Source organism: Bubalus bubalis, chromosome 18 (assembly GCF_019923935.1).
Source record: "Bubalus bubalis isolate 160015118507 breed Murrah chromosome 18, NDDB_SH_1, whole genome shotgun sequence".
Taxonomy (NCBI): Eukaryota; Metazoa; Chordata; class Mammalia; order Artiodactyla; family Bovidae; genus Bubalus; species Bubalus bubalis.
The window spans coordinates 19,942,794-19,952,955 of NC_059174.1; positions in this window are offsets into that span (position 1 = coordinate 19,942,794).

A 10,162-nucleotide genomic window follows, 5' to 3' on the forward strand; every position below is an offset into this window, starting at 1 on the left:
CTCCTGCCCAATTACTCAAGCAAGGCCTGAGTGGGGTTTGGCATATCCTGAGTGAGCTGAGAGTTCCAAGATGTTTGCTTTGTAAAATGGAGACTCCGTTCTACTTCATATCGACTTCCTCACCCATCAATCTTTTTTTTTTTCCTGGCAACAACATTAGGGGTGGAATGTGATTTGGACATACACAGAGGTGATTAAGTCTCTGAACCTCTAGACTTCATTGAGGGGATTTTTGCTATGGCAAAGGCTTACTTAATGACTAGCTCAGTTTCTGTTTTTTAACCACTTGAGCTCTGATACCACAAGCAAGCAAAAGCATTGCCCATGTGGGCTCTTAGGCGAAAGTAAAAACATGGAAAAGAAGAGTGAATGTGGAGGGGAGGAAAGGGAAGGAGAAAGAAAGGGAGAATCAGAGGGGGTGCTTAGAGGTGAAGGAAGGTGCAGAAAGATGGAAAAAGAGAAGAATCAGAGAAGGAGTGAGAGAGAAATAGGAAAGGGAGGAAACAAGAGAAGTATCTGAAAGTGATTAGGAAGAAAAAACTTGTAGGAAAAGAGGGAGAATTCATGCAGGGAAAAGAGACTGCCATGATAAGGAAATAAGAGTGAAGAAATATGAGGGAAGTCTAAGGCATCCTGTCTCCCAGTGCCTACACTCCTTCAGAAGCCATAGAACATACTCCAGGGTAGAGACAGTGCCAGGAAGAACACTGGCTAGGCTGGAATCGGGGAACACTCCAAGTTTAAGGCAGATGACCTGCTACACTTCATCTCTCATAAAAGTGAGGTGATCATCTATAATGACATTTTAGAGGTACATGAATGAAAAGATGTTCAAATCGTTAATTATTAGAGAAATACAAGTCAAAACTACAATAATGTATCACCTCACATCAGTTAGAATGTCTATCATCAAAAAGTCCACAAATAATAAATGCTGAAGAGGGAGTAGAGAGAAGAGAACTCTCCAACAGTGTTCGTGGGAATGTAAAATGGTGCAGCCACTATGGAGAAAAGTATGGAGGTCCCTTAAGAAGCTAAAAATAGAACTACCATATGACCCTGCAATCCCACTCCTCAGTCTATATTCAAAGAAAAATATGATTTGAAAGGGCACATGCACCCCAATATTCACTGAAGCACTGTTTACAATAGCCAAGACATGGAAGCAACCTAAATGTCCATCAAGAGAAGAATGGATAAAGAAGATGTGGTACATATATCAGTGGAATATTACCTGACCAGTAAAAAGAATGAAGCCATGCCATTTGCACCAACATGGATGGACCTTCAGATTGTCACACTGAGTGAAGTCAGTCAGAGAGAGAAAGAAAAACATTGTATGATAGCACTTTCCTGCAGAATCTTGAAAAATAATACAAATGAACATATTTACAAAATAGGAACAGACTCACAGGCTTGGAGAATGAAGCTGTATTTATCATGGGGGAAGGGTTGGGGGAAGGAAAGTTAGGGAGTTTGGGATTGACATGTGACTTGTACACACTGCTATATTTAGAATGGATAACCAACTCAGACCTAGTATATAGCAGGGGAACTCTGCTCAATATTCTGCAACAGCCTAATTGGGAAAAGAATTTAAAAGGGAATGAATACATGTACATGTATAGCTGGATCACTTTGTTGCACACCTGAAACTAAAACAACATTATTCATCAACTGTACTCCATATAAAATTTAAAAATTAAAAACAAAAAATAAAAGCAGTCTAATAATTTTCTTAAAAAATATCACAAAGCAATTTAAATAATCACAAGTCTCTCAAGAAGATTATAAAAGGGATTAATTGCATTGTATGACATCCACCTAGTAAATCTCACTCTTCATCTTCCATCTCACCAAATCCCACTTACAGATCTCCTGGTCTCTTCCCTTGGTTCCCTCCCAGTAAGCCACATTCTCTGACCATCTGCCTCTCTCTATACTCTCCTCACCTCTCTCCGGCTGAATCTCTTATTATGTAGATCAGTTAGCCTCTGGGAACTTCTTTTGTCTGTGTGTGTGTGTGTGTGTGAGATAAAGTTTTATTAAAGTATAAAGGAAATAGAGAAAGCTTCTGACATAGGCATGAGAAGGGGGCAGAAAGAGTACCCACTTGCTAGTGTTAGCAATGTAGTTATATACTCTCCAATGAATCAAAAGAATGTCTGGAGGTTTTAAAGACCTCACCAGACCTACTCCCATAATTTACATTTTAAGATAACAGGATTAGCCAAAAGGTTTAATCCAGAGACTGTACTCAGTAAGGATACATTATTGTTATATAATCCTAAGGAATATAGAGGAAAAAATATTTGTCCTTTATTCCTCCTTGAGAATTCCAGATCCCTCTCTCCTTGGGGACCCCTAGACTTCTTATCAACCTGCCTAGGAAATGACTCTTTCATTCCCCCCTTTTCTTTTAGGAGAATTATGTTGTCAAGGGAAAGGGGCATCATTTTCATTTCATAACTACTTCCTGCTGTTTAGGAGCATGGTCCTTAAATTGTTGAGGCAACATATTCTCCTAACCCTCATATTGAGGGTCTCTGATCCAGGGGCCCCAAGTAATAGTTGGAAGAGGTTGTGGCATTCGTAGGAGCTTGGACAACCATTTGTAACTTAAAAACCTTCATGTGACTAGAAACAAATCCAACTACACAGTTCCAGATATAAGACAAAATAGTCATTAAAACAAGTTAAAAATCAAAATTAAAAGTCATATTATGTCCATAATTACATCAGTCCATCTTCAGTTCAGTTCAGTTCAGTTCAGTCACTCAGTCGTGTCTGACTCTTTGCAACCCCATGAATCGCAGCACGCCAGGCCTCCCTGTCCATCACCAACTCCCGGAGTTCACTCAGACTCACGTCCATCGAGTCAGTGATGCCATCCAGCCATCTCATCCTCTGGCGTCCCCTTCTCCTCCTGCTCCCAATCCCTCTCAGCATCAGAGTCTTTCCCAATGAGTCAACTCTTTGCATGAGGTGGCCAAAGTACTGGAGTTTCAGCTTTAGCATCATTCCTTCCAAAGAAATCCCAGGGCTGATCTCCTTCAGAATGGACTGGTTGGATCTCCTTGCAGTCCAAGGGACTCTCAAGAGTCTTCTCCAACACCACAGTTCAAAAGCATCAATTCTTTGGCGCTCAGCTTTCACAGTCCAACTCTCACATCCATACATGACCACTGGAAAACCCATAGCCTTGACTAGATGGACCTTTGTTGGCAAAGTAATGTCTCTGCTTTTGAATATGCTATCTAGGTTGGACATAAATTTTCTTCCAAGGAGTAAGCGTCTTTTAATTTCATGGCTGCAGTCACCATCTGTAGTGATTTTGGAGCCCAGAAAAATAAAGTCTGACACAGTTTCCATTGTTTCCCCATCTATTTCCCATGAAGTGATGGGAATGGATGCCATGATCTTCATTTTCTGAATGTTGAGCTTTAAGCCAACTTTTTCACTCTCCTCTTTCACTTTCATCAAGAGACTTTTTAGTTCCTCTTCACTTTCTGCCATAAGGGTGGTGTCATCTGCATATCTGAGGTTATTGATATTTCTCCCCGCAATCTTGATTCCAGCTGGTGTTTCTTCCAGTCCAGCATTTCTCATGATGTACTCTGCATATAAGTTAAATAAGCAGGGTGACAATATACAGCCTTGAAGTACTCCTTTTCCTATTTGGAACCAGTCGATTGTTCCATGTCCAGTTCTAACTGTTGCTTCCTGATCTGCATACAGATTTCTCAAGAGGCAGGTCAGGTGGTCTGGTATTCCCATCTCTTGAAGAATTTTCCACAGTTTGTTGTGATCCACACAGTCAGAGGCTTTGGCATAGTCAATAAAGCAGACATAGATGTTTTTCTGGAACTCTCTTGCTTTTCCCATGATCCAGCGGATGTTGGCAATTTGGTCTCTGGTTCCTCTGCCTTTTCTAAAACCAGCTTGAACATCAGGAAGTTCACGGTTCGGTTCACATATTGCTGAAGCCTGGCTTGGAGAATTTTGAGCATTAGTTTACTAGCATGTGCTGTTACTGCTAAGTCGCTTCAGTCATGTCCGACTCTGTGCGACCCCAGAGATGGCGCCCACCAGGCTCCCCCATCCCTGGATTCTCCAGGCAAGAACACTGGAGTGGGTTGCCATTTCCTTCTCCAATGCATGAAAGTGAAAGTGAAGTCGCTCAGTCGTGTCTGACTCTTGGCGACCCCATGGACTGCAGCTTACCAGGCTCCTCCATCCCTGGGATTTTCCAGGCAAGAGTACTGGAGTGGGGTGCCATTGCCTTCTTGTGGGGTAGTTTGAGCATTCTTTGGCATTGCCTTTCTTTGGGATTTGAATGAACAGTCCTTTTTCGGATTGTTAGATGTCATCAGTTTAAGAAGAGGCATCACATATGATTGCTGTTGAAGGTATTCGCAGACTTGGAGAAAGTCTTTTCTTTGAAGTGGAGATGTCTACCATGGGAAGCCTTCCACTGATGAAGAGGGGAATGCTCCACAGACCCAGCAGTTAGACTGATTGTGAAATGGTGCATAGGAGTGAGCCCATGACAGGAAGGCATTGTCTTGAGTATCAAACAGCAGACTCAGGATTTTTGGAGTCAGCAGAAGTAGGCTCACATAGATTATCAGGCCCATCTGAAAAGTGAAAAGTCAGAGCATAGAAAGTAAAGACGTAAAATGAAGTCACTTAGTTCTGGTCAGGGTGCCACCTCTTAACTTGAGTGTGATGTACCCACGAATCAATTCTTGACACTTTGACAGCTTGTCCTGAAGAATCCTGGATGCGCCTTCAAGATGAAAGGTTGCTGCTGAACCACGAAAAGATGCCAGGATTCTTGGCCTCCAGAGGAGAAGAATTCAATCCAGGGCCAGAGACAAGGCTTGATCCCTCAGTGCTTTTGTGTAATAAAGTTTTATTAAAGTATAAAGGAGATAGAGAAAGCTTCTGACATAGGCATCAGAAGGGGCAGAAAGAGTACCCCTGGGAACTTCTTTAAGTTATTCCCTGCCGTCCTTCTCCAGGTCTGGATGTTCACATGAAAAGATTAGAACTTGAGGAGCTAATGTTGACCCCTCCTTGAGGCTGGAGAAGAGGGTAGTGAGGGGGTCTGAGAGTAAGTTGAGGGATGGGACAAGACAGCTCAGAGGGTCTGACAGGGGCATTATTCTATGGGAATTACAGTGGGGAGAGGCCAGCTAACTCTCCACAGACACTGCCAAGGTACCTGTGTCTTTGAGAATTTAGATTTTGGATGCTCACCTCTTTTTTTTTTTTTTTTAATTTGAAATTTGGAGGCTTTTTCTAAATAAACCTCCTCCCCTGAGAGGTTTCTCTGCCTGGTGCCCTGAGGGCAGAAGCTATAGGCCCCAGGAGAAGAAGGTAAGGTGAATGGTGGAGCCTTGGGCAATGGGGATGGGAAAGAAGTGAGGAAACTCAGCAGGTGGAAGAGGGCAGACTGTCCACGCCTACACACATGTTGCTTGCCATGTGCTCTGCATAGCGTCTGGACCCTCGAGGACTAGGTGAGGAGACAGGTATAGGACAGAGGGTGAGAAGTGGTGACTGAGAAGATTGTAGGAGCTGAGGAGAAGGGAGGATGGGTCTATGAGAACTAGTATCTGCTAATCAGTTAGTCACAGAATATTTGAACTGGAGAGAACTACAGAGAACTTCTGGCACTTTCCAAGGTGAACTCTGCAGAACATTAGTAAGGAATCCATAAAATATTTTCCTTTTCCCAATACTCTTGGGAAACACTGAAGAAAGTATAATGGTTCTTTGATGAAGGACTTTTCAGCAATTTTAATTTGCTAAATTTTAGGAATCTTTAGGAGACCATGAAAGTGGATGTCTTCTCCAAACTATCTGGCTATAAAATTCTGTTCTCAGATAGAATGCCTTAGACTAGTGCACTTTAAAAACCACTCATCTTGTGCAACCACTCCTTACACAGAGGGGAGACAGGTCAAGAGAAGAAAAGTGACTTCCTCAAGTTCACCTACTATTTATTTGCTGAGAAAACACAAGTCTACTGACTAGACATACATGGACGGTTTGTCTTTGAACCAAAGACAAAGATTTTACCACCTTACCCTCACTCAGCCTCCCCCACTTCAGTTCAGTCACTCAGTCGTGTCCGACTCTTTGCAACCCCATGAATCGCAGCACGCCAGGCCTCCCTGTCCATCACCAACTCCTGGAGTTCACTCAGACTCATGTCCATTGAGTCGGTGATGCCATCTAGCAATCTCATCCTCTGTCGTCCCCTTCTCCTCCTGCTCCCAATCCCTCTCAGCATCAGAGTCTTTCCCAATGAGTCAACTCTTCGCATGAGGTGGCCAAAGTACTGGAGTTTCAGCTTTAGCATCATTCCTTCCAAGAAATCCCAGGGCTGATCTCCTTCAGAATGGACTGGTTGGATCTCCTTGCAGTCCAAGGGACTCTCAAGAGTCTTCTCCAACACCACAGTTCAAAAGCATCAATTCTTTGGTGCTCAGCTTTCTTCACAGTCCCACTCTCACATCCATACATGACCACTGGAAAACCCATAGCCTTGACTAGATGGACCTTTGTTGGCAAAGTAATGTCTCTGCTTTTGAATATGCTATCTAGGTTGGTCATAACTTTTCTCCCAAGGAGTAAGCGTCTTTTAATTTCATGGCTGCAGTCACCATCTGCAGTGATTTTGGAGCCCAGAAAAATAAAATCTGACACTGTTTCCGCTGTTTCCCCATCTATTTCCCATGAAGTGATGGGACCAGATGCCATGATCTTCGTTTTCTGAATGTTGAGCTTTAAGCCAACTTTTTCACTCTCCTCTTTCACTTTCATCAGGAGGCTTTTTAGTTCCTCTTCACTTTCTGCCATAAGGGTGGTGTCATCTGCATATCTGAGGTTATTGATATTTCTCCCGGCAATCTTGATTCCAGCTTGTGTTTCTTCCAGTCCAGCATTTCTCATGATGTACTCTGCATTAAGTTAAATAAGCAGGGTGAAATATACAGCCTTGACGTACTCCTTCTCCTATTTGGAACCAGTCTGTTGTTCCATGTCCAGTTCTAACTGTTGCTTCCTGATCTGCATACAGATTTCTCAAGAGGCAGGTCAGGTGGTCTGGTATTCCCATCTCTTGAAGAATTTTCCACAGTTTGTTGTGATCCACACAGTCAGAGGCTTTGGCATAGTCAATAAAGCAGACAGATGTTTTTCTGGAACTCTCTTGCTTCTTCCATGATCCAGCAGATGTTGGCAATTTGGTCTCTGGTTCCTCTGCCTTTTCTAAAACCAGCTTGAACATCAGGAAGTTCACGGTTCGGTTCACATATTGCTGAAGGCTGGCTTGGAGAATTTTGAGCATTACTTTACTAGTGTGTGAGATGAGTGCAATTGTGCAGTAGTTTGAGCATTCTTTGGCATTGCCTTTCTTTGGGATTGGAATGAAAACTGAGCTTTTCCAGTCCTGTGGCCACTGCTGAGTTTTCCAAATTTGCTGGCATATTGAGTGCAGCACTTTCACTGCATCATCTTTCAGGATTTGGAATAGCTCTACTGGAATTCCATCGCCTCCACTAGCTTTGTTCGTAGTGATGCTTTCTAAGGTCCACTTGACTTCACATTCCAGGATGTCTGGTTCTAGGTAAGTGATCACACCATTATGATTATCTGGGTCGTGAAGATCTTTTTTGTACAGTTCTTCTGTGTATTCTTGCCACCTCTTCTTAATATCTTCTGCTTCTGTTAGGTCCATACTATTTCTGTCCTTTATCGAGCCCATCTTTGCATGAAATATTCCCTTGGTATCTCTAATTTTCTTGAAGAGATCTCTAGTCTTTCTCATTCTGTTGTTTTCCTCTATTTCTTTGCATTGATCCCTGAGGAAGGCTTTCTTATCTCTTCTTGCTACTCTTTGGAACTTTGCATTCAAATGCTTATGTCTTTCCTTTTCTCCTTTGCTTTTCGCTTCTCTTCTTTTCACAGCTATTTGTAATGCCTCCCCAGACAGCCATTTTGCTTTTTTGCATTTCTTTTCCATGGAGATGGTCTTGATCCCTGTCTCCTGTACAATGTCACGAACCTCAGTCCATAGTTCATCAGGCAGTCTATCAGATATAATCCCTTAAATCTATTTCTCACTTCCACTGTATAATCATAAGGGATTTGATTTAGGTCATACCTGAATGGTCTAGTGGTTTTCCCTACTTTCTTCAATTTAAATCTGAATTTGGCAATAAGGAGTTCATGATCTGAGCCACAGTCAGCTCCTGGTCTTGTTTTTGTTGACTGTATAGAGCTTCTCCATCTTTGGCTACAAAGAATATAATCAATCTGATTTTAGTGTTGACCATCTGGTGATGTCCATGTGTACAGTCTTCTCTTGTGTTGTTGGAAGAGGGTGTTTGCTATGACCAGTGCATTTTCTTGGCAAAACTCTATTAGTCTTTGCCCTGCTTCATTCCGTATTCCAAGGCCAAATTTGCCTGTTACTCCAGGTGTTTCTTGACTTCCTACTTTTGCATTCCAGTCCCCTATAATGAAAAGGACATCTTTTTTGGGTATTAGTTCTAAAAGGTCTTGTAGGTCTTCATAGAACCATTCAAAGAAGAAAAGTGACTTCCTCAAGTTCACCTATATTTACTTCCTGAGAAAACACAAGTCTACTGACTAGACATACATGGAGGGTTTGTCTTTGAACCAAAGACAAAGATTTTACCACCTTACCCTCACTTAGCCTCCCCCACTTCACCCTACCACAAACCCCCTTGGGCTTCATGACTGTAAACAATATCCCTCCGAATATTAATAGTAAACCAGAATGCAATAAAGGCTACCAGAAAGCAGGGGATGCTTTAAAAATCTATCCATTCCCCATTCACAGCTAGAGAGTTGATGTTACTTCCTCCACATTCCATGTTGAATGTAAGTTCAAGCAAAGATCGACTCCACTGTCTACCCGTCTAGGTTTATAGCATGGGGCTGGCACCTCCAGGATGGTCCATTTCATGATGTATTGCAGTGGCAGAAGGCAGGGAAGGTGAGGGAGTGAGTATGTGTCAAAATATGGAATCCAGAATAAGTGGTGAGGGCCTAAAAAGCGTGCCCAGAATTGGAAACATTTGCAACCTGTGGATGACACTAATCTGGACAATATAAATGCAGTTCCTATATCCTTGGCTGACACCATGAGTCAGACAGCCCACCTACACTATATAAAGAACTCCCAAAATACTAACGAGAGTGAGTGAGACAGTGAGTGAATGAGTGAGTATGTGTGTGTATGACACATGTTGATGGAGACCACAAAACTCCAAACCAAGGGTAGTGTGTGTACCAGGTTGGGGCTTCTCAACCTGGACCTGACACTTTAAAACCAAACCAAGCAAAAGATTGTAAGAGAGCAGACACACACATGCATTGATTTGTGTATCTTATTAAGATGCATGCATAAAACCATTTCAGCCAACACTTCCACTTCCAGGAACTTATCCTTCAGATATATTTATAGCTGTGAGCAAAGGCAGATAAATAAGAATGTTCATATTCAACACTGTATGCAACATATCTATTTGATTAAAAACTATCACTTTAAGAAGAATGAGGAAGTTTCTTGTTCTGATAATGGGAACATCTCCAAGACCTATTAGAAAGTGACATGAGAGGTACAGAACAACCTTAATTTGCCTCAATTTATATATCTTTGGGTTTCCCTGGTGGCTCAGATGATAAAGAATTCATCTGCAATGTGGGAGACCTGGGTTTGATCCCTGGGTTGGAAAGATCCCCTGGAGGAGGGCATGGCAACTCACTCTAGCGTTCTTGCTTGGAGAATCCCCATGGACAGAGGAGCCTGGCAGACTATAGTCCATGGGGTCACAAAGAGTTGGACATGACTGAGCAACTAAGCCCAGCACAAAGCATGTATCTACACACACACACACACACACACACTTGCTTGTATATGTATAGGAAAAAACTGGAAGGCGACAAAAGAACCCATGATATAATACTGAAAAGGGGTGTGGTAGATAAAGGGCCTGGGGAGAATGAAGGATATAAGCCAGCCCACAATCGGATGCCTTGCTGTACAATGTGAATGCATTTTAAACAGGTCTATTTACTGCTTATTAGAGAGGCCAAGTTCTCAACACCAGTAGTACTTCAA